Genomic DNA, 25,675 nt, shown 5'->3' on the forward strand with positions numbered 1-25,675 from the left:
GCCACCCCGGTAGGAGCCTGCTCCTCCACAGTACCACCCGGCACCACAGCCGCGGTACGACCCGGTACCACAGCCACGGTACCACCAGGCACCGCCACAGCACATTCCAGTACCCCCACCACATCAACAAGTGCCACCACAGGGCCCCCCAGTTCACCCTCAACAGGCCCCAATCCCTCTACCCCGGGATCCCGCTCCTTCCTTGATCGACCCTGTCTTCATAGAGAGGTACAGAATACTGAACCCTTCTACTTTTGCAGGGGGATCCTCTTTTGAAGAGGCCCAATACTGGCTGGCAGAGACCGAGAGAGCTTTAGAGACCTTGGGAGAAGTTCCTGAGCAGAGGGCTGCCATTGCCTCCTACATGCTGGTAGGGGAAGCAGTACGCTGGTGGGAGCTCAAGCAGACCACCCTGCCCACACCAGCTACTTGGGAGCAGTTCTTAGCGGCCTTCCATGCGGAGTATCTCCCTAAACACATCCAACACCTGAAGGAAATGGAGTTTTCTCAACTGGTCTAGGGAAACATGACAGTGTCGGAGTATGCCCGTAAGTTCCTGGAGCTGGGCCGATATGCCCCAGAGACATTGATGGATGAGGGCTGAAAGGCCAGAAAATTCCAGTGGGGTCTCCGCCCGGAGATCAGACAGCACTTACTAGTAATGGAGCTCGAGACATATTCAGCAGTCCTAGCAAAGGCACAAATCATAGAAAGGAGCTTCGACACCCACCCTCAGCCAGCGGGGAGTTCCCGACCCTCAGACCCACTCCGCAGGCCAGCACCTACCGCGCCTGTCCAACCCAGTAAGAGGCCCAGACCCGCCATCCAGGCCCCTCCTCAGGCTACGGGGACAACACGTGGGAAGATCTGCCAGTACTGCAGCAGGGATCACGGGGACCAACCCTGCTACCGCCTCAGCAACACTTGTCGCATATGCGGCAGTGCCCAGCACTATGCAAGGGAATGCCCGAGGAACCAGAATCAAAGAAGGCCTCCAATCCAGGGCAGAGTTTACAACCTTACCCAGAAGGATGCCGACGCAGACCCGAACGTGGTACATGGTATGTATACTATATCTGGCCACATTACTCATGTTTTATTTGACACTGGTGCATCATATTCTTTTGTTTCACATGTTCTTGCTTCCAAAATTTGTGTATCACCTGATAGACTTGATTCATTGTTGCTTGTATCTACCGGTGGGGGGGAGACATTGCTAGGAGAGGTTATCTACAGGGCATGTGCCGTGGAGATAGCAGATAGGAAATTGAGGGTAGACCTGATAGGGTTAGACACGGGGGATTTTGATGTAATCCTAATAATGGATTGGCTAGCGGCGTATCACGCCACCATAGACTGCTTTAACAAAAAGATTGTATTTAATCCTCCCAACGAGGAGCCATTTACAAGTTAATAAAATCATTCAGTACTGATTTTCCCTAATGGCAAGTTTTCTTAATTCCCAGTGCCTTAATCTTGTATTTTCTCTAACTAGGTAAACCCAAGAAAGAAGTTTGTATCCAAGAGATTCCTATAGTCTGAGACTTTGCAGACGTATTTCCGGATGAACTGCCCGGTCTACCAGTGGACAGAGAAGTCGAGTTCACCATAGACTTACAGCCAGGTACCCAGCCCATCTCGGTCGCTCCTTACCGAATGAGCCGCATTGAGATGGAAGAACTAAGGAAACAGATCACTGAGTTACAAGACAGTGGTTTCATTAGACACAACGTTTCCCCTTAGGGTGCCGAGGTTACTTTTGTAAGGAAGGGAGATGGAACGTTAAGACTGTGCATTGATTACAGAGGGATAAACAAGGTAACAATTAAGAACAAATATCCTCTTCCCCGGATTGATGACCTTTTCGATCAGTTGCAGGGTGCACGGGTCTTTTCTAAAATAGATCTACGATCAGGTTACCATCAGGTAAAGGTAAGAACAGAAGACATCCCCAAGACGGCATTCCGAACCAGGTACGGACACTATGAGTTCCTGGTCATGCCGTTTGGGCTAACCAACGCCCCGGCCATCTTTATGGATCTAATGAACAGGATCTTCAGAGAGTTCTTGGATCAATTTGTCATCGTGTTCATCGATGATATCTTAGTCTACTCAAAAAGTAGAGAAGAACATGTTCATCATCTTGCCCAAGTCCTACAGGTCCTCAGGGAAAAGAAGTTGTATGCAAAGTTGAGTAAGTGTGGATTCTAGCTCGAGCAAATCGCCTTCTTGGGACATGTTATATCGAAGGAAGGGGTATCAGTGAACCCCGAAAAGGTTGAAGCGGTACTTGGTTGGGAAAGGCTGACAACAGTTAAGGAAATTCGCAACTTTTTGGGGATGGCAGGTTATTACCGCCAGTTCGTCGAAGGGTTCTCTAGCCTAGCAGCTCCTCTAACCCGACTCACAAAGAAGAATGCAAAGTTTGAATGGAATGAGGACTGCGAAAGGAGTTTTTTAGAATTGAAGAAGCGACTGACTACTGCACCCGTGCTGGCTCTACCGAGTGGATCAGGAGGGTATACAGTTTATAGTGATGCCTCCTATCTGGGCCTGGGTTGTGTCCTGATGCAGCATGGAAAAGTTATAGCATATGGGTCCAGACAGCTAAAGAATCATGAGAAGAACTATCCTACCCATGACTTGGAGCTTGCCGCAATCATACACGCCTTGAAAACCTGGCGCCATTATTTGTATGGAGAGACCTTTCAGATCTATAAGGATCATAAGAATTTGAAGCACATCTTCACTCAGAAGGATCTCAACATGCGTCAGAGAAGGCGGATGGAACTCCTCAAGGACTATGATTGTGATATCCTATACCATCCAGGTAAGGGCAACGTGGTAGCCGATGCCCTCAGCAGGAAAAGTGCAGGCACCCTAGCCCATTTGATGGTTTCAGAATGCAGGTCAATTGGGGCCACGCAGCAGGTTCGACTGCGAGATCTAAAGAGGGCCACATGTTTGGGCCACCTAGCAGTCCAACCTGAGCTAATCCAAAGAATAAAGGAAGCCCAGTCAGTCGACCCCGCCCTAGTAACCTGCAAGAAGGATGCAGAACAGGGAGTGAGTTCAGAATTTCAGATCTGTGCCAACGGATTGATTCGTTTCAAGGACAGAGTGTGTGTCCCAGACGACAGTGAGTTAAAAAGAGACATCATGAAGGAGTCCCATAGTTCAAGGTTTGCCATGCATCCAGGAAGTATAAAAATGTACTAAACTATGCGACCTCGGTTCTGGTGGAATGGGATGAAGAGAGATATAGCTGACTTTGTATCTAAGTGCTTGGTATGTCAGCAGGTCAAAGCAGAACATCAATGCCCAGGTGGGTTACTTCAACCTTTACCAATTCCAGAGTGGAAGTGAGAACATATCACCATGGACTTTGTATCGGGACTACCCAAGGCACGATTAGGACATGATGCTATATGGGTAATTGTTGACCGACTCACTAAGTCTTCCCACTTCCTGGCCATCAGAATGACTGATTCTTTGGACAAGTTGGCAAGAATGTATATCCAGGAGATAATCAGATTGCATGGAGTCCCAGTGACAGTGGTATCCGACAGGGACCCCAGATTCACTTCTCGGTTTTGGAATAGCTTCCAGCAAGCCCTGGGAACAAAGCTATCCCTCAGCACTGCTTTCCATCCTCAAACTGATGGACAATCAGAAAGAACAATTCGTATACTGGAAGATATGCTCCGAGCTTGTGCCCTTGACTCTGGGGGCCATTGGGATGACCATTTACCCTTGATAGAGTTTGCCTACAACAACAACTATCAAGCGAGCATTGGCATGGCTCCGTATGAGGCGTTATATGGACGCCCATGCAGATTACCGATTTGTTGGGAGGAAGTGGGCGACAGAAGATTGTTCGGTCCGGAGTTGGTAGAGGAGACCACTTCGAAGATAGCTAAAATCAGAAAGAACATTCAGACAGCCCAGAGTAGACAGAAGAGTTATGCAGACACCCGGAGGAGGGATCTAGCGTTTGAAAAAGGCGACCGAGTGTTTCTTAAGGTCACTCCTTTCAAGGGAATTAGTAGGTTCGGCAGGAGGAGAAAATTAAACCCCCGGTATATTGGACCCTTTGAAATCTTAGACAAGATTGGTACTGCTGCTTACAGACTAGCACTACCTCCCGAGCTCTCCCGAGTTCACAACGTGTTTCATGTATCTATGCTACGTAAGTACAACCCAGACCCTTCTCATGTCTTGGCTCATGAACCGCTTCCACTCCAAGAGGACTTGTCTTATGAAGAAGTACCGGTCGGTATCACGAACCGAGAGAGCAGAATACTCCGCAACCGGGAAATATCATTTGTAAAGGTCGTGTGGCAGAACCACACGCCCAAAGAGGCTACTTGGGAACTGGAATCAGAATTTAGAGCCAAGTATCCCCATTTATTCGACCAAGAGTAAGAGGCAAATTTGAGGGACCAAATTTCTTTAAGGGGGGGAGAGTTGTAACGCCCAATAATTTCTTGATTTTTAATTTTATTATTATTATTAATTTTATTTAGTTTATTTTATAATTTTATTATTTTAATTGATTTATTTAATTTAATTTAAATTTTTCTTAATGAAAATAAAAATAATAATAATGATAAAATAGGGTAAAAATATTATTTGGATTTAATTGAAATTGATTTTGGGAAAAAGGGGTGAAAATTAAGATTCTGGGGGTATTTTTGAAAAGAAAATCAGAAATCGGGGGTCAAAACGCAATTTAGAAAAGTTGTGCCCCGTCAGCGCCACGTCAGCAGCCACGTCAGCGGCCCAGTCAGCAGTCCTGTCCAACCAGGACTTGCCGCATGGCAAGACCACGTCGACCCGAGAACGGGCCACGTGGGCGATCCGCGTGCGCGCGATCGGACGGCTTAGATGCGTTCCCGCGCGCACGGACGGCCCAGATCAAGCGTGCGCACGGACGACCCAGATGCAAGCGCACGGACGGCCCAGATGCATGCACACGGACGGCCCAGATTCAATCAAGAATGGACGGACCAGATTTAATCAAAATGGACGGCTGTGATCAAAAGGCAAAAGGGTATAAATAAAACCCCCACACCTGACCACAAAAACCCTAGCCGCCTGCCCTCGCCGGAGAAGACGAACCAGACGCATCGGGGAGTTTTTCGACCGCCGATCGAGGTAAATTTCATACCCCCGGCTCGTTTTTCAACGCTGAGTTCCCCTGTGGCCAAATCGGAGCCAAAATCTTGGCCAAACGGCCGAAAAACACGGCTGAAACCCAGCGGCACCGCCACGCCCCTCCTCGATTTTTACCTCCGATGAGGCCCTTCCCAACCTCTGTTTGATACAATTTTTATATCACCGTGATCACAATTCTTTTCTCTACAGGTTGATCGGAGCCAAATCACCAAAACACGAACCTCGCCGGAGAGCCGCCGCACCCGAGGGCACCGCCGCCAGTAAACTTCGGTTTTTCGTAATTTTTTTGGCCCCCCGAGGGCCCTAGGGTTGTTTTATCTCAGGGACCGATGCAAGTGTGGCCGAATTCGGCCGAAAACGGCCAACCCGAGGCGAATCGCCGCCGCAAGCAGCGGCGCCATCGCCGGAGCACGGCGGAGCCACCGTGCCGGAATTGCAATATTGGCCGAAAGGGGCCCTGGGTCTAATTTGGGATTTTTTGGGACACGTGCAGGTACCAGTAGTGCGTTTCAGTTCCCCGGGAAAAATTCAGGAAAAATTAGGGACAGCCTGCAGGCACACTGTAGAGCCGTATTCAGATCCCGAAACAAGTAAGGACCCCTCACCCTATTTCCTATCACGGTATTAAAGTTTAATAAATGATAAAACGATATTTCATGAATCAATAGATGTGTGAAATTGTTTAAGGTCGCTAATGGAGCCCGAGTCTTGTGTATTTGTCAGTCAATTGTTGTTTGTTCTATTTTACGATTTTAAATGCAGTATGAGGTCTGATGTTTTCATTTCATAGTTTCGTGTGCATATTTTACTATTTTATTGATTATGGGTTGAATGATTGAGAACCCGATGTTGTATTTCGTCTTGTTTGGCATAAATTACTGGTTTGCTTTTTTGTGTGTGTGAATTGATGATGCTGACTAAGGAAAAGGGGAATGAAAGGTTATGTAAATTGATAATTGTATAATGTGGTCAGCCTGACTAGATATCCTGGGAGATGGTGGACGGACCGAGTCCGTAGGGAACCCTACCGGGATTGTTGTCTCTATTATACCGGACGGGGTATGGAGACCTTATGTGTTTTGGCGCCCATACCGGATGGGGTATGGGGACGGCCCGTTTCACCCTCATACCGGACGGGGTATTGAGGTTTATAGTTTTGGCGCCCATACCGGACAGGGTATGGGGACGGCCCTGGAATCTGATTACAAGTGTTAAGGGTTCACGGGTAGCGGGACCTCTATGGATCCCCATGGATACTAGTAGGCTGGTAAATGAGGAAAAATATGTTGTGTAATGATTGAATTGCAAAAGGCATGATAAGTATTATGTTATACAGCTCACATGATTTCATGATGATGATAATGTTATTGCTTTCGTATATTGTTTTATGAATTTCACCGAGGTATGTGGATAGTAAAGGATTTTATTATTGATAAAAGAATTTGTTGTAAATTATGCTCCATTGGTCTTTTTGTGTTTTCTACCCACCTTTACCTCCGTGACGGTGAGATAGTGTGATGTCTTTACTGGGCTGGTGTAGCTCATTCCTTATTTAATCATTTCAGATCAGGAAGACATTGTTCCCGAGCCCGTTCCGCAGGAAGACGGCGAAGGGGACGCTTGAAGACTCCGTAGTTATATTTATAGCTTTTATTTTCGAGTTTCTCTTTTAGTTAGTTTGTTCTTTTATACTTTGAGCATATTTTTGGTTTTAGTGTAAGGGATGTTAATCAAATTTTTATTACGCTTCCACATTTGACCTTTTAATACACATATTTTATTTTAAAATTCCGAAGCCGTTACAAAGAAAATCTGAAAAAAAATATTGGATAGTTAATAATACTATTAAAATAAACTAGATTTTTTATGATGTTACATATAATGTAGTAGCAATAGCAGTAATAATAACAATAGTAGCGGCAGTAACAATAGTAGTATTAGTAGTAGTAGTAGTAATAGTGCTAGTAGTAATAGTAGCAGTAGTAGAAATAGTAACAGTAGTAGAAATAACAGCAGTAGTGATTATTTAATTGTAGCTGTAGTATATGTTGTAGCAGTAGTAGCAGTAGTAGTAACAATAGAAGTAATAGTAGTACTAGTATCAGTAGTATTAGTAGTAGTAGAAGAATTAATAGTAGTAGTATTACTAGTACCTATAAATACCCATGTACTTTAGAGCTTTTAGCATCAATCACAAATCAAAACTTGAGTTTCGCAATTAGTCTGTCTTATTTCTTCCTCTCATATTTCAACAAATTATTATATTCAACTAGTTTATCTATTCATTTTTTCTAATAAAAACAAATCAAGCCTAATTGATGATTTTGCCATTTGTAAGTCGATTTGTAAATTCAAATTATTCTTCAATTGAATTAATATGGCAACGAAACTTTTTTTTCATTTAAATTAATTAATTAATTCAAGTAAGAAAATCTAAAAAAATGTCGGATAGTTAATAATACTATTAAAATAAACTAGATTTTTTACAATATTACATATAATGCAGTAGTAGTAGCAATAGTAGTAGTAGTAGTAAAAATAGTAACAATAGTAGCAAAAGCAGTATTAGCAATTATAATAGTAACAATAGTAGTAGCAGTAGTAAAAATAATAATAGTAATAGTAATAGCAACAGTAGTAGTAGTAACAGCAACAGTAGCAATAATAATATTAGAAGTAGTCGTATTAACAGTAGAAATAGTAATATTAGCAGCAGCAGTAGCAATTGCAGTATTAGCAGCAGTAGTAGTAGTAGAAATAAAAGCAGTAGCAGTCGTACCTGCTGTAGTAGTAGTTACAGTAATAACAGCAGTAAAAGTAATAGTAGTAATAGAAGTAGCAGTAGTATTCGTAGTAGTAATAGCATTAGTAATATTAGTAGTAGTACTAGTACCTATAAATAATCGTGTACTTGAAGGCTTTTAGCATTAACCACAAAGCAAAACTTGAGTTTTTCAATTAGTCTCTCTTACTACTTCCTCTAATATTTCATCAAATTATTATATTTAGCTAGTACATCTATTCATTTTTTCTAATAAAAAAAAAATAAAGCCTAATTGATCATTTTTCTATTTGTAAGTTAATTTATACATTAAAAATCTTCTTCAATTGAATTAATGTGACAATGAAAGTTTTTTTTTTTTCAATCAAATTAATTAAGTAATTTCAAGTAAAGAAATCTTTAAAAAAATTATTGGATAATTAATAATACTATTAAAATAAACTAGATTTTTTATGTTGTTACATATAATACAGTAGTAGCAGCAGTAGTAGTATTAATAGCAATAGTAATAATAATAGTAGAAATAGTAACAATAGTAGCAATAGCAGCAATAGCGGCTGCATCAATAGTACCTGTTGTAATGGCCCTGGAAATTTAAAAAGAAATGTATATAATAATCTGAGTGCGGAAGCGAAATAAAAGATTAAGGTTAGCATCCCTTACACAATAACTTAAAAGTACTAAACAACATTACGAAATAAGTTCTCTGAAAGAAATATGAGAAATGAGAAAATAAAGAAAACTATAAAGCATCTAGCATCTACTCGCCGTCTTCTTGTGGATCGGGCTCGGGAACCAGGTCCTCCTGATCTAAAATGGTTAAATAAGGAATGAGTTACACTAGCTCATTAAGGACATCACACTATATCACCGTCACAGAAGCAAAAGTTGGTAGATAACCAAAAACAACCAATGGAGCACAAATTTTAAATCAATACATTTATTTAAAATAAAACCATTTACCCTTTTTCTTACCCTTGGAGAACCTACGAAAACAACCTATAAAGACAATAACATCATACAGATCACAATTTCATGCATAATCAGTAACATAAAAACATATCATAAATCCGTATTCATTAACAATAACTGATTATCATCGTTTCTCGTTTTCACCAGCCTACTAATATCCATGGGGATCCATAGGGGTGTCTCCGCTACACGTGAACCACTCTCCTTAACAATCTTAATTCCAGGGCCGTCCCCATACCCCGTCCGGTATGAGCGCCAAATGACCAAGTTTCTATACCCCATCCGGTATGAAACAACGTTCATGGTAGGGTACCCTATGAATTCGGTCCGTCCACCATCTCCCAGGATATCTAGTGAGACTGTCACCTTATTTGTTTTTCCTTAGTCTCCATTACCAAGTTGAACATAATCACATAAATAATAAACATGCACCCGGTAATACAATCATATCGTAAATTCCAAAATCACACAGTGGTTAAGTAAGACAGTAATACATGCATTTAAAATCATAGAATAGATAGACCAGATACCATAATGCATTTAAATTGTAAAATAATTCAAGCAGGAATTGACAGAGAATAATGTCCGGTTCGGGCTCCATTAGCAACCTTAACTAATTATGCATATATATTAATTTGCACAAAATACAGTATTACCATTTATTCGAACTTTAATTCCATGATAGAAAATAGGGTGAGAGGTCCTTACTTGATTCGACACTGAAAACTATATTGTTACTGCGCCTATGGTACCTACACATGTCCCAAATAACCCAAAAATCAGACCCAGGGCCTACTTGGCCAATTTCAAAATTTTAGCACGGTGGCTCCGCTGTGCTCCGGTGGCAGCGCTGCCACAGGCGATGGTGATCCGCCTCGGATTGGCTATTTTCGGTCAAATTCAGCCAATCTTGCATTGGTTCCTGTGAGAAAACACACTTTGGGCCCTCAGTGGGCTGAAAAAATATAGAAAACTGAAATTCACCGACAGTGGGCTCTCTGGTGCGGTGGCTCCTCCAGCTCACTTTGCGGTTGGGTGTTTTGCTCCTGTCAACCTGTAGAGGAGGAAACAGTGATCACAACGGTGAAAAAATCACATCGAACAGGAATCGGGAAGGGCCTCATCGGAGGCAAAAATTAAAATACCCCGTGGCGGCGCTGCTGAGCGTCGATTTTTGGCCATGGATGGGTTTGGAATCAAATTTTGAACAAAGGGTAGAATTGTTACCTCGTTTGGCGACCGAAAATTTCTCCGATGTGGCGGCGGATGGCGGCTGTCGGCTCCCTGGCGACTGGGCTATCTTCTCCGGTGCTCTCGCAGCTAGGGTTAGGGTTTGGGTGCGCATGAGGTTATTTATACCCATTCGCTTTTGATCTGGGCCGTCCATCGTATTTAATCTGGATCGTCCGATCGCAATTAAATAGGGAGTGAATCTAGACCATTCATCGCGATTCAATCTGGGCCACTAGTGTGCGATGCAATCTGGGCTGTCTGTGTGCGTTTTGATCTGGGTCGTTCGTGCGTGCAGGAATGGATCTCAGCTGTTCGATCGCGCGCACGCGGATCGCCCACGTGGCTCCCCCCGCGTGGCCTCCCGTGTCAGCGTCTCTGCCACCTGGCGCGTCCTGTTTGGTTGGGTCTGCTGACTGCGCAGCTGACGTGGTGTAACTTTTCTAAATTGCGTTTTTACCTCCGGTTTCTGATTTTTCTTTCAAAAATACCCCTAGAACCCAAATTTTCACCCCTTTTTCCCAAAATTATTTTCAATTAAATCTCTAACCAATTTTTACCCTTTTTTATTATTATTATTTTTATTAAGTCAAATTAAAATTATATAGATAATAATTAATAAAAAGAAAAAAGGAAAGGTTGGGTGTTACACCTGTTGTAGAAGTAGTAGCAATAATAGAAGTAACAGTAGTATTAGTAGTAATAGCAGAATTATTAGTAGTAGTAGTGGTAGTAATACTAGTATCTATAAATACCCATGTACTTGAAAACTTTTAGTATCAACCACAAATCAAAACTTGAGTTTCGCGGTGTTACATATAATGTAGTAATAGTAGCAATAGTAGTAGTAGCAGTAAAAGCAGTAACAATAGTAGCAATAGTAGTATTAAAAATCGTAGTAGTAACAGTGGTAGTAGCAGTAGTAAAAGTAGTAATAGTAGTAGTAATAGCAGTACCAACAATAGAAATAGTAGCAATAACAGTATTAGAAGTAGTCGTAGTAATAATAGAAGTAGTAATAGTAGCAGCAATAGTAACAGCAGTAGCAGTAGCAGTATTAGCAGCAGTAGTAGTAGTAGTGGTAGTAGCAGTAGTAGTAGTAGTAGTAGAAATAAAAGAAGTAACAGTAGTACCTACTGTAGTAGTTATAACACAACAAATTTTATTTTTATTATAATTAGAATTATTTTAATAATTAACATATTAGGTAATAATTATATGGTTTTAATGTAATTTAATTTAAATAAATAGAAATAATAATAATAATAATAATAATAATAAGGGGTAAAATTATTTTTTGGATTTAATTGAAAATGATTTTGGAAAAAATGGTTGAAAATTTGGATTCTGAGGGTGTTTTTGAAAAGAAAATCGAAAACTGGGGGTCAAAATGTAATTTAAAAAATACGCCACGTCAGCAGCTCCGGCCAACCAGGACACGCCGCGTGGCAGAGATGCTGACGCAGGAAGGCCACGTAGAACGGGCCATGTGGGCGATCTGCGTGCGCGCGATCGGACGATTGAGATCCGTTCCCGCACGCACGGACGGCTCAGATCAAACGCGCGCATGGACGGCCCAGATTGCACGTGTGTGAACGGCCCAGATTGCACGCGTGTGGGCGATCCACGTGCGCGCGATCAGACGGCCTAGATCCGTTTCCGCGCACACGGACGGCCCAGATCAAACATGCGCACAGACGGCCCAGATTCACGTGCACGGACGACCCAGATTCAATCAGGCACGGACGGCCCAGATTGCATCGCGATCGAACGGTCCAGATTTAATCTTGATGGACGGTCGAGATTAAAAGGCAAAGGGTATAAATAACCTCACCCACACCTGACCAAAGAAACCCTAGCCGCCAGTGCTTGCCGGAGAAGAAGAACCAGACGCCGGAGGAGCCGGCCGCCGCCACCCGCTGCCGCACCGGGGAAGTTTCTGACCGCCGATCGAGGTAAATTTTCTCCCCTTTGCTCGTTTTTTAAAATAGATCTACGATCAGGTTACCACCAGGTGAAGATAAGAACAGAAGACATCCCCAAGACGGCCTTCTGAACCAGGTACGGACACTATGAGTTCCTGGTCATGCCATTCGGGCTAACCAATGCCCCAGCAATCTTTATGGATATGATGAACAGGGTCTTCAGAGAGTTTTTGGATTAATTTGTCATCGTGTTCATCGATGATATCTTAGTATACTCAAAAAGTAGAGAAGAACATGCTCACCATCTGGCCCAAGTTTTGCAGGTCCTTATAAACAAGAGGTTATATGCGAAGCTGAGTAAGTGTGGATTCTGGCTTGAGCAGACTGCCTTCCTAGGACACATCATATCGAAGGAAGGGGTATCAGTGAATCCTGAAAAGGTTGAAGTGGTACTTGGCTGGGAGAAGCTGACATCAGTTAAGGAAATTCGTAGCTTCCTAGGAATGGCAGGTTATTACCGCAAGTTCGTTGAAGGATTCTCCAGTCTAGCAGCTCCTCTAACCCGACTCACAAAGAAGAATGCCAAGTTTGAGTGGAATGAAGACTGCGAAAGAAGTTTCTCAGAATTAAAGAAACGACTGACTACTGCACCCGTGCTGGCTTTACCGAGTGGATCGGGAGGATATACAGTTTATAGTGATGCCTCCTATCTGGGCCTGGGTTGTGTCCTGATGCAACATGAAAATGTTATAGCATATGGGTCCAGACAGTTAAAGAATCATGAGAAGAACTATCCCAACCATGATTTGGAGCTCGCCACAATCATTCATGCCTTGAAGACCTGGTGCCATTATTTGTACAGAGAGACCTTTCAGATCTATACCGATCACAAGAGTTTGAAACACATATTCACTCAGAAGGATCTCAACATGCGTCAGAGAAGGTGGATGGAACTCCTTAAGGACTATGATTGTGACATCTTATACCATCCGGGTAAGGGCAACGTGGTAGCAAATGCCCTCAGTAGGAAAAATGCAGGTATCTTAGCCCATTTGATGGTTTCAGAATGCAGACCAATTGGGGCCACACAACAGGTTCGACTTCATGATCTGAAGAGAGTCACATGTTTGGGCCGCCTGACAGTCCAGCCCGAGTTAATTCAGAGAATAAGGGAAGCCTAGACAGTTGACCCCGCCCTGGTAGCCCGCAAGAAGGATGCAGAACAGGGAGGGAGCTCAGAATTCTGAATATCTGCCGATGGACTACTTCGTTTCCAAGACAGGGTGTGTGTCCCAGATGATAGTGAGTTAAAAAGGGACATCATGACGGAGTCCCATAGCTCGAAGTTTGCCATGCATCCAGGAAGCACCAAAATGTACCGGAGCATGCGACCCCGGTTTTGGTGGCAAGGGATGAAGATAGACATAGCCAACTTTGTATCTAAATATTTGGTATGTCAGCAGGTCAAGGCAAAGCATCAGCGCTCAAGTGGGTTACTTCAGCCTTTACTGATCCCGGAGTGGAAGTGGGAACATATCAGCATGGACTTCGTATCGGGGCTACCCAAGGCACGTTCAGGACACGATGCCATATGGGTAATCGTTGACCGACTTACCAAGTCTTCCCACTTCCTAGCCATCAGGATGACCGATTCATTGGACAAGTTGGCAAGGATGTATATCCGGGAGATAGTCAGATTGCATGGGGTTTCAATGACAGTAGTGTCCGACAGGGATCCTAGGTTCACCTCTCGGTTTTGGAGTAGCTTCCAGCAAGTTATGGGAACCAAGCTATCTCTTAGTACTGCTTTCCATCCCCAGACTGATGGAAATCAGAGAGGACAATTCGTACGCTTGAGGATATGCTCCGAGCTTGTGTCCTTGACTACGGGGGCCATGGGGACGACCATCTACCCCTTATAGAGTTTGCCTACAACAACAGCTACTAAGTAAGTATCGGCATGGCTCCATATGAGGCGTTATATGGATGCCCGTGCAGATCACCGATTTACTGGGAGGAAGTGGGCGATAGAAGATTGTTCAGCCCGGAGTTGGTAGAGGAGACCACGTCCAAGATAGTTAAAATCAAGAATAATATTCAGACAGCTCAGAGTAGGCAGAAGAGTTATGCAGATACCCGGAGGAGAGACCTAGCGTTTGAGAAAGGCGACCGGGTGTTTCTTAAGGTCACTCCCTTCAAGGGAATTAATAGGTTCGGCAGGAGGGGAAAATTAAACCCCCGGTATATTGGACCTTTCGAAATCTTAGACAGGATTGGTACTGCTGCCTACAGACTAGCACTGCCTCCAGAGCTCTCCAGAGTCCACAACGTGTTCCACGTATCCATGCTACGTAAGTACAACCCGGACCCTTCTCATGTCTTGGCTCATGAACCGCTTTCACTCCAAGAGGACTTGTCTTATGAAGAAGTGCCGTTCGGTATCACGGACCGAAAGAGCAGAATACTCCGCAACCGAAAAATATCATTTGTAAAGGTAGTGTGGCAGAACCACACGCCCAGGGACGCTACTTGGGAGCTAGAATCAGAATTTAGAGCCTAGTATCCCCATTTGTTCGACCAAGAGTAAGAGGCAAATTTGGGGGACCAAATTTCTTTAAGGGGGGGAGAGTTGTAACACCCAAATAAAAATAAAAATTTTATTTATTTATTTTTATTTTTTATTTATTTGATTTTAATTTAATTTAATTCAATGAAAATAAAAATAATAATAATGATAAAATTGGGTAAAAATATTATTTGGATTTAATTGAAATTGATTTTGAGAAAAAGGGGTGAAAATTTGGATTCTGGGGGTGTTTTTGAAAAGAAAATCAGAAACCAGGGGTCAAAACACAATTTAGAAAAGTTGTGCCAAGTCAGCACCACGTCAGCAGCCACATCAGCGGCCCGGTCAACAGCCCCGGCCAACCAGAATGCACCGCGTGGCAAAGCAACGCTGACTAGGGAACGGGCCACGTGGGCGATCCGCGTGCGCGCGATCGGACGGCCCAGATCCGTTTCTGCGCACACAGACAGCCCAGACCAAACGTGCGCACGGACGGCCCAGATTCAATCAGGCACGGACGGCCCAAATTGCATCGCGATGAACAGCCCAGATTTAATCCCAATTAAATCGCGATCGAACGGTCCAGATTTAATCTTGATGGACGGTCGAGATTAAAAGGCAAAGGGTATAAATAAGCTCACCCACACCTGACCAAAGAAACCCTAACCGCCAGTGCTCACCGGAGAAGAAGAACCAGACGCCGGAGGAGCCAGCCACCGCCAACCGCCGCCGCACCGGGGAAGTTTTTGACCGCTAATCGAGGTAAATTTTCTCCCCCTTGCTCGTTTTTCGACACTGAGTCTGCCTATGGCCATACCGGAGCCAAACCACCGGCCAAACGGCCGAAAAACCCAGTCGAAACCCAACGGCGCCGCCGCGCCCCTCCTCAGTTTTTGCCTCCGATGAGGCCCTTCCCGGCCTCCGTTTGATGCAAATTTTATACCACTGTGATCACCATTCTTTTCTCTACAGGTTGATCGGAGCCAAACATCAAAACGCGACTCACGCCGGAGAAGCCGCCGCACCCGAGAGCACCGCCGTCGGTAAATTTTAGTTTTTCGTGTTTTTTCGGCCCACCGAGGGTCCTAGGGTTGTTCTATCGCAGGGACCGATGCAAGCATGGCCGAATTCGACCGAAAAGCACGACGGAGCTGCCGTGCCGGAATTGCGATATTGGCCGAAAGGGGGCCCTAGGTCTAATTTGGAATTTTTTGGGACACGTGCAGGTACCAGTAGTGCGTTTCAGTTCCCCGGGAAAAATTCAGGGAAAATTAGGGACAGCTTGTAGGCGCACTATAGGGTCGTATTCAGACCCCGAAAGAAGTAAGGAGCCCTCACCTTATTTCCTATCACGGTATTAAAGTTCAATAAATGATAAAACGGTATTTCATGAATCAATAGATGTGTGAAATTGTTTAAGGTCGCTAATGGAGCCCGAGTCTGGTGTATTTATCGGTCAGTTGTTGGTTGTTCTATTTTACAGTTTTAAATGCAGTATGATGTCTGATGTTTTCATTTCATAGTTTCGTGTGTATATATCACTGTTTTATTGACTATGGGTTGAATGACTGAGAACCCGATGTTGTGTGTTGTCTTGTTTGGCATAAACTACTGGTTTGCATGTTTGTGTGTGATTTGATGATGGTGACTGAGGAAAAAGAGAATAAAAGGTTATGTGAATTGATAAATAGATAATGTGGACAGCCTGACTAGATATCCTAGGAGATGGTGGACGGACCAGGTCCGTAAGGAACCCTACCGGGAACGTGGTCTCTCATACCGGACGGGGTATGGAGACCTTCTGTGTTTTGGCGCCCATACCGGACGGGGTATGGGGACGACCCGTTTCACCCTCATACCGGACGGGGTATTGAGGTTCATGATTTTGGTGCCCATACCGGACGGGGTATGGGCACCACTCTGGAATCAGGTTATAAATGTTAAGGGTTCACGGGTAACGGGACCCCTATGGATCCCCATGGATACTAGTAGGCTGGTAAATGAGGAAAATGTGTTGTTTAATGATTGAAATGCAAAGGTGTGGTAAGTATTATGTTATACAGTTCATATGATTTCGTGATGATGATAATGTTATTGCTTTCATATGTTGTTTCATGAATCTCATCGAGGTAAGTGAACAGTAAAGGTTTTTATGTTAATAAACGAGTTTATTATAAATTATGCTCCATTGGTCTTTTTTGTGTTTTCTACCCACCTTTACCTCCGTGGCGGTGAGATAGTGTGATGTCTTTACTGGGCTGGTGTAGCTCATTCCTTATTTAACCATTTCATATCAGGAAGACATTGTTCCCGAGCCCGTTCCGCAGGAAGACGGTGAAGGGAACGCCTAAAGACTCCGTAGTTATATTTATAGTCCTTATGTCGAGTATCTCTTTTAGTTAGTTTGTTCTTTTATATTTTGAGCACGTTTTTGGTTTTTGTGTAAGAGATGTTAATTAAAATTTTTATTACGCTTCCGCATTTGACATTTTTAATACATATATTTCATTCTAAATTTCCGGGGCCGTTACAGTAGTAGTAGTAGTACTATTACCTATAAATACCTATGTACTTGAAGACTTTTAGCATCAACCATAAATCAAAGCTTGAATTTCTCAATTAGTCTTTTTTCTTCTTTCTCTCATATTTCAACAAATTATTATATTGGATAATTAATAATACTATTAAAATAAACTAATACCTATAAATACTCATGTATTTGAAAGTTTTTAGCATCAACCACAAATCAAAGCATGAGTTTCCGAATCTTCCTCTCATATTTCAACAAATTATTATATTCAGCTAGCCTATCTTTTTATTTTTTCTAACAAAAACAAATCAAGCTTAATTGATGATTTTTCCATTTATAGGTTGATTTGTACATTTAAATTCTTCTTCAATTGAATTAATATGACAATAAATTTTTTTTACTCATTTAAATTAATTAATTAATTCAAGTAAGAAAATATGAAAAAAAATGTTGGATAATTAATAATACTATTAAAATAAACTAGTACCTATAAATACCCATGTCCTTGAAAGCTTTTAGCATTAACCACAAATTAAAGCTTGAGTTTCTCAATTAGTCTCTCTTACTTCTTCCTCTCATATTTGAACAAATTATTATATTCAGCTAACCTATCTCTTCATTTTTTGTAACAACAGCAAATCAAACCTAATTGTTGATTTTACCATTTGTAAGTTGATTTGTACATTCAAATTCTTCTTCAATTGAATTAATATGACAACAAAACTTTTTTTTCCTTATTTAAATTAATTAATTAATTCAAGTAAAGAAATCTAAAAAAAATTCTGGATAATTAATAATACGATTAAAATAAACTAGATTTTTTGTGGTATTATATACAATGCAGCAGTGATTGTAGCAGTACCAACAATACCAGTATTAGCAGCAATAATAGTAGTAATGGTAGTAATAGTAGTAGTAGTAGCAGTAGCAGTATTAATAGTAGTATTAGTAGCTAGGGTAGTAACAGTAGTAGAAGTAATAACAACAGTAGTAGTAGTAACAGTTGGAACATAGTAGCAGTAGTAGTAGCAGTAAAAGTAACAGTAGTAGTAATAGTAGTAGTAGTATTAGTAATAGTAGTAGTAGTACTAGTAAATCAGTACCTAGAAATACTCATGTACTTGAAGACTTTTAGCATCAACCATAAATCAAAACTTGAGTTTCTCAATTAGTCTCTCCTACTTCTTCCTCTCATATTTCAACAAATTATTGTACTCAGGTAGGCTATCTCTTCATTTTTCTAACAAAAATAAATCAAATCTAATTGATCATTTTGCCATTTGTAAGTTAATTTATGCATTCAAAATCTTCTTCAATTGAATTAATATGACAAAAAAACTTCTTTTCCTCATTTAAATTGATTAATTAATTCAAGAAAAATTGAAACAAATGCTGGATAGTTAATAATCTTATTAAAATAAACTACATTTTTTGTATTATTACATATAATGCAGTAGTAGTAGCAGCAGTAGTAGTAGTAGCAATAGCTGTAACAATATTAGTAGTAGTAGTAGCAGTGGTAATAGTAGTAGTAAAAGTAGTAGCAGTAATAGCAGTAGCAGTAGTAGTGGCTTCAGCAATAGTAGCAGCAGTAGTAGTAGTAGTAGTAATAGTGGTGGTAATAGTAGTAGTAGTAGTAGTAGTACCTATAAAGACTCATGTACTTAAAAGCTTTAAGCATTAACCACAAATCAAAACTTGAGTTTCTCAATTCGCCTATCGTACTTCTTCCTCTTATATTTCAACAAATTATTATATTCAGCTAGCCAATCTTTTCATTTTTTCTAACAAAAAAAATCAAGCCTAATTGATATTTTGCCAATTATAAGTTAATTTGTACATTCAAATTCTTCTCCAATTGGATTAATATGGCAATTTTTTTCTTATTTAAATTAATTAATTAATTTCAAGTAAATAAATCTGAAAAAAATACTGAATAGTTAATAATACTATTAAAATAAACTAGATTTTTTGTGGTGTTACATATAATACAATAGTAGTGGTATTAGTAGTAGTAGCAGTAGCAGTAGTAGTATTAGCAGTAGTAGTAGTAACAGTCGTAGTAGCAGTAGTAGCAGTAATAGAAATAATAACAATAATAGCAATAGCAGCAGTAATGGTTGTATCAGTAGTACCTACTGTAGCAGTAGTAGCAACAATAGAAGTAACAATAGTAGCAGTAGCAGTAGTAGCAATAATAGAAGTAACAATAGTAGCAGTAGCAGTAGTATTAGTAGTAGTAGTAGTATTAGTAGTAGTAGTAGTAGTACTAGTACCTACAAATACTTATGTATTTGAAGGCAGGCTTTTAGCATCAACCATAAATCAAAACTTGAGTTTCTCAATTAGTATCTCTTACTTCTTCCTCTCATATCTCAACAAATTATTATATTTAGCTAGCCTATCTCTTCATTTTTTTTCTAACAAAAACAAATCAATGTTAATTTATCATTTTGCCATTTCTAAGTTGATTTGTACATTCAAATTCTTTTTCAATTGAATTAATATGACAACAATTTTTTTTCCTCATTTAAATTAATTAATTAATTCAAGTAAGAAAATTTGAAAAAAAAATGCTGGATAGTTAATAATACTATTAAAATAAACTAGTTTTTTTTGTGATTTTACATATAATATAGTAGTAGTAGCAATAGTAGTAGCAATAGCAGTAGAAGTAATAGCAGTATTAGCAGTAGTAGTATTAATAGTGGTAGTAGCAATAGTAGCAATAGTAGATAATAACAGTAGTAGCAATACCAGTAGTGGTGGCTGTAGCTGCAGTATTTGCTATAACAGTAGTAGTAGTTACAACAATAGAAGTAAGAGTAGTAGCTGTAGCAATAGTATTAGTAGTGGTAGTAACATTAGTAGTAGTAGTACTAGTACCTATAAATAGTCATGTACTTGAAAGCTTTTAGCATCAACCACAAATCAAAAGTTTCTTAATTAGTCTCTCTTATTTCTTTCGCTCATATTTCAACAAATTATTATATTCAGCTAGCCTATCTATTCATTTTTTCTAATAAAAAAATCAAACATAATTGATGATTTTGCCATTTGTAAGTTGATTTGTACATTTAAAATATTCTTCAATTAAATTAATATAGCAATGAAACTTTTTATTTTATTTAAATTAATTAATTAATTGAAGTAAGTAAATCTGAAAAAAATATTTTGGATAGTTAATAATATTATTAAAAAAATTATATTTTTTGTGGTGTTACATATAACGTAGTAGTAGTAGTATCAGCAGTAAGAGCAGTAGTAGCAGTATTAGCAACAGTAGTAGTAACAATAGTAGTAACAGTAGTAGCAATAGTAGTAGAAGTAGCAGTAGCAGTAATAGTAATAGCAATAATAGTATTAGCAGTAGTAATAGTAACAGTGGTAGTAGTAGTAGTGTAGCAGCAGTAGCAGTATTAGCAGTAATAAAAATAATAACAGTAGTAGTAGTACCTGCTGTATTAGTAGTAACAGTAATAACAACAGTAAACGTAATAGTAGTAGCAGTAGTATTAGTAGTAGTAGTACCATTAATAGTAGTAGTACTAGTACTAGTACCTACAAATACTCATGTATTTGAAGGCAGGCTTTTAGCATCAACCATAAATCAAAACTTGAGTTTCTCAATTAGTCTCTCTTACTTCTTCCTCTCATATTTCAACAAATTATTATATTCAACTAGCATATCTCTTCATTTTTTCTAACAAAAACAAATCAAGCCCAATTGATCATTTTGTCATTTGTAGATTGATATATACATTTAAAATCTTCTTCAATTAAATTAATATGACAACAAATTTTTTTTTTTCTCATTTAAATTAATTAATTAATTCAAGTAAGAAAATTTGAAAAAAATATGGAATAGTTAATACTGCTATTAAAATACACTTAATTTTTTGTTTTATTACATATAATGCAATAGTAGTACCAATAGTAGTAGCAGCATAGTTGTAGCAGTATAGTTGTAGTACTAATGCTAATAAAAGTAGTAGCAATAGTAAAAATAGTAGCAGTAGTAGCTTTAGTAGTAGTAGCAGTAGTAGCAAATAGAAGTAGTAGTAGTAGCATTAGTAGTAGTAGGATTAGTAGTAGTAGTAGTAGTTATAAATACCCATGTACTTGAAAGCTTTTAGCATCAACCATAAGTCAAAACTTGAGTTTCTTAATTCGTCTCTCTTACTTCTTCCTCTCATATTTTAACAAATTATTATATTTAACTAGCTTATCTTTTCATTTTTTCTAACAAAAATAAATGAAGTCCAATTGATCATTTTTCTATTTTTAGGTTAATTTATACATTTAAAATCTTGTTCAATTAAATTAATATAACAACAAATTTTTTTTCTCATTTAAATTAATTAATTAATTCAAGTAAAGAAATTTGAAAAAATTTGGGATAGTTAATAATGTTATTAAAATAAACTTAATTTTTTGTGTTATTACATATAATGCAGTAGTAATAGCAGTATTAGTAGTAACAATGGTTGTAGCAGTATAGTAGTAGTAGTGGTAATAGTAGTAGTAGCAATAATAAAAATTGTAGCAGTAGTAGTAGTAGTAGCAGCAATAGAAGTAACAGTAGCAGTAAAAGTAGCAGAAGTATTAGTAGTAGTAGTAGCAACATTAGTAGTAGTAGTAGTAGTATTAGAAACAGCAGTAGTAGTAGTACCTATAAATACCCATGTGCTTGAATGCTTTTAGCATCAACCACAAATCAAAGCTTGAGTTTCTCAATTCGTCTCTCTTACTTCTTCCTCTCATATTTTAACAAATTATTATATTCAGCTCGCATATCTTTTCATTTTTTCTAACAAAAACAAATAAAGCCTAATTGATCATTTTTCTATTTGTTGGCTAATTCGTACATTCAAATTCTTCTTCAATTGAATTAATATGGCAATGAAACTTTTTTTTTCATTTAAATAAATTAATTAATTTCAAGTAAAGAAATCTTAAAAAAAATACTAGATAGTTAATAATACTAGTAAAATAAAATAAATTTTTATGGTGTTACATATAATACAATAGTAGTGACAGTAGTAGTAGTAACAGTAGCAATAGTAGTATTAGCAGCAGCAGTAATAGCAGTGACAGTAGTAGCAGTAATAGAAATAGTAAAAGTAGTAGCAATAGCAGCAGTAGCGGCTATATCAGTAGTATCTGTTGTAGCAGTTGTAGCAATACTAGCAACAATAAAAGTAACAGTACTAGTAGTAGCAGTAGTATTAGTAGTAATAGTAGTATTAGTAGTAGGAGTAGTAGAAGGAGTACTAGTCTGTATAAATACCCATGTACTTGAAGGCTTTTAGCATCAACCATAAATGAAAACTTGTGTTTTCCATTTAGTATCTCTTACTTCTTCCTCTCATGTTTCAACAAATTATTATATTTAACCAACTTATCTTTTCATTTTTTTCCAATAAAAATAAATCAAGACTAATTGATCATTTCGCCATTTGTTGGTTGATTTGTATATTTAAATTCTTTTTCAATTGAATTAATATGACAACAAATTTTTTTCTCATTTAAATTAATTGATTAATTCAAGTAAGGAAATTTTTTAAAAAAATTTGGATAGTTAATAATACTATTAAAATAAACTAGATTTTTTGTTCTATTATATATAGTGCAGTAGTAGTAGAAGTAATAGTAGCAATAGTAGTAGTTGTAATAATAGCAATTTTAGCAGCAGTATTAGTAGTAGTAGTATTGGTAGTAGCAATAATAGTAGTAGTAGTCGTAACAGCTGTAGCAGTAGTAGCAACAGTAGAAGTAACAGTAGTAGTAGCAGTAGCAGTAATATTAATAGTAATAGTAACATTAGTAATAGTAGTATTAGTAGTATTAATATCTATAAATATCTATAAATATCTATGTACTTGAAGGTTTTTAGCATCAAACACAAATCAAACCTTGAGTTTCTCAATTAGTCTCTTTTACTTTTTCCTATCATATTTCAACAAATTATTTTATTTAGCTAGCCTATCTATTTATTTTCTTTAACAAAAATAAATCAAGCTTAATTTATTATTTTGCCATTTGTAGGTTGATTTGTACATTCAAATTCTTCTTTAATTGAATTAATATGACAACGAATTTTTTTTTTCTTTATTTAAATTAATTAATTAATTTAAGTAAGAAAATATGAAAAAAAAATGTTGGATAGTTAATAATATTATTAAAATAAGATTTTTTGTGGTGTTATATATAATGCAGTAGTAGTGGCAGTAGTAGTAACAGTAATAGCAACAGTAGCAGTAGCTGTATTAGTAATAGTAGTAGTAGCAGTGACAAAAGTAGTAATTGAGGTAATAGCAATAATAACAGTAGTAGCAGTAGCTGCAATAGCAATGCTAGGAGTAGTAATAGTGGTAAAAGTAATAGTAGTATTAACAGTAGCAGTAGTATTAACAGTAGCAGTAGTATTAATAGTAGTAGTAGCATTAGTAGTAGTAGAAGTAGTAGTACTACTACTATTACCTATATAAACTATGTACTTGAAGGCTTTTAAAATCAATCATAAATCAAAACTTGAGTTTCTCAATTAGTCTGTCTTACTTCTTCCTCTCATATTTCAACAAATTATTATATTCAACTAGCCTGTCTTTTTATTTATTTTTTTAAGAAAACAAATTAATTAATCATTTTTCCATTTGTAGGTTGATTTGTTTATTTAAATTCTTCTTCATTTGAATTTATATGACAATAAAACTTTTTTTTCCTTATTTAAATTAATTAATTAATTCAAGTAAAAAAATCTAAAAAAAAATATTAGATAGTTAATAATACTATTAAAATAAGATTTTTTGTGGTGTTATATATGATGCAGTAGTAATAGTAGTAACTGCAGTAACAGTAGTAGTGCAGTAGTAATAGCAGTAGCAATACTAGCAATAGTAGTACTAGCAGTAGTAGTAATATTAGTTGTAATAGTAGCATTAGTAGTAACAGTAGTAGTCTTAGTACAAGTACCTATAAATACCTATGTACTTGAAAGCTTTTAAAATTAACCACAAATCAAAACTTGAGTTTCTCAATTAGTCTCTCTTACTTCTTCATCTCATACTTCAACAAATTATTATATTCAGCTAGCCTCTCTTTATTTTTTCTAACAAGAATAAATCAAGCCTAATTGTTTATTTTGTCATTTGTAGGTTGATTTGTACATTCAAATTCTTCTTCAATTGAATCAATATGATAACAAAGTTTTTTTTCCTCATTTAAATTGATTCAAGTAAGGAAATTTGAAAAAAGAATTCTGAATAGTTAATAATACTATTAAAATAAACTAGATTTTTTATATTATGTTAGATATAAGTTTATTAAAATTTTTAAATAATTTTGTAATCTAGTTTTAATAGAAATTATAATTCCAACAGTCTAAGTTTAATATAATTTTATTTGAAGATTTATAAAAAATAATTAATTAATTAATTTTAATATGATTACAATTAAAATATATATAATAAATAAATAAACTAAAAAATAATTATATGAATCATAGTAAATCTGCTCATTTCATAATGTAAGAATTATATTGAGGACAAAACATTATTTTACTATTGAAATTTTGATCCATTTTCTTTTGTAATTATAATTGTGTATTTTATTAAAAAAATAGTCTCAAGTTTTTAAATTTTTTTAAATGACTAAAAAAGTTAAAAGTAAATATAAACACTTTTTTAAAGCTATAAATAATAAGAATATGTTGTTACTTAGATAAAAATGTCTGCATAATATGTTGTCACTCAGATAAAAAACAGTAAGAAGTATAATTGAGCTGAAATGTTTGATTGTGCATATAATCTTATCGTTGGATCATCCACATTTACTTAAGTCAAATTCACATCCAAAATAACGATGAATACATAGAAGCCGGTTGGAAAGTAAGACATATAATCTTTTTTTTATATGATATATTATATATAAATATATTTTCTTAATATGTAACTTTATAAGCACTTGTATGCGGGTTTCTAAGCTGGGTCATTACACTGTGTGAAGTGATGCATGGTTTCAAAATATTCTTTTTATTTTTAAATTTGTATATATTTAAATTCATAAAATTATATAGTTAATAATAAAAAGATATAACTTTAAAAAATAATAATAATAATATATAGTGAAATTAATTATTTCTAAAATTATTTTGTTTTGAAAAATATTTTGCCTTTTATGAAAAAGATAATTATTTTATTTTATTTTTCTTATTTCATAAATATATAAACTTTATAACAGAAACACGTATACACATCAATACATTTGCTTATTCCATAAATATATAAACTTTATAATAGAAACACGTACACACATCAATACATTTTAAAAATAAAAGTTATAAAACTACCTTTTGGTTTGCTATTTGATTAGGTTACTAGAAAGATATTGGTGGTCTTTCTTTTTGGTACCATCCTAAATATTATAATTCTAAATAATATTAAAATATTTATTAAATTGAATAATATAATATTTTTATGAATTAACTAATT

Source organism: Carica papaya, chromosome 6 (assembly GCF_054855325.1).
Source record: "Carica papaya isolate Zhongbai chromosome 6, ASM5485532v1, whole genome shotgun sequence".
Lineage (NCBI taxonomy): Eukaryota > Viridiplantae > Streptophyta > Magnoliopsida > Brassicales > Caricaceae > Carica > Carica papaya.